The sequence below is a fragment of the Vipera berus genome, assembly GCF_964194415.1.
Source record: "Vipera berus genome assembly, chromosome: 15".
NCBI classification, from domain to species: Eukaryota; Metazoa; Chordata; class Lepidosauria; order Squamata; family Viperidae; genus Vipera; species Vipera berus.
Genome location: NC_138218.1, coordinates 11,692,949 through 11,693,628, shown reverse-complemented (window position 1 = coordinate 11,693,628; position 680 = coordinate 11,692,949).

Sequence of the window (680 nt, the reverse complement as noted above, 5' to 3'; positions counted from 1 at the left end):
TGGAGGGATAAGGGAAGTGTCAGCCAACCAGAAAACCTGCTGGCTGCATTTAAAAATAGGCGCTTTTATTTGGCACATAAGCCATGTGAGCTGCAGCTGGCTGGCTGGATTGCAAGGGTGTGTGTGTGCGCGCGCACGCATGCTTCTTCTGTTTGCCTACAAATCAGGGTTTGGACAATTTCAAAGCGCTGGCCGTTTAATCCAGGTTGATGAAACTGCCAGCTGTCACTTTTGCAAAAGTTGCACCCTAGTTCCCACGTTGTATATCATCCTATATTGTGAACTCTCAGGCTTCCTCCTTCCCTTATATATTCAAGATGGACAGTATTTAATATTTTATCGTTATGTATACGTAGGGGTGTGGGTCTATACATATGTTGTATATAGTATGTTTTAGGTGTGTGTCATGTATGTTTCACTTTGAGAGCGGGCAACTAAATTTCATTTTTGATGTGTGCCGTTGTGCCCGCAGTAAAAAATGACAATAATGATTATCTTATCATCTGACTGAGGATATTGCCCAGCTGGGTAAAGGAAGGTCTAACTGATGAATGAATGAAAACGAATGAATGATGATCTGGTGATAGGACCGACTTGGGTCATGAAAGGTCTGCAAGAAAAGCACCGAGCTAAGAGAGAGCACCCAGGGACCCCACAGTCCTTCCTCCTCCTCCTCCTCC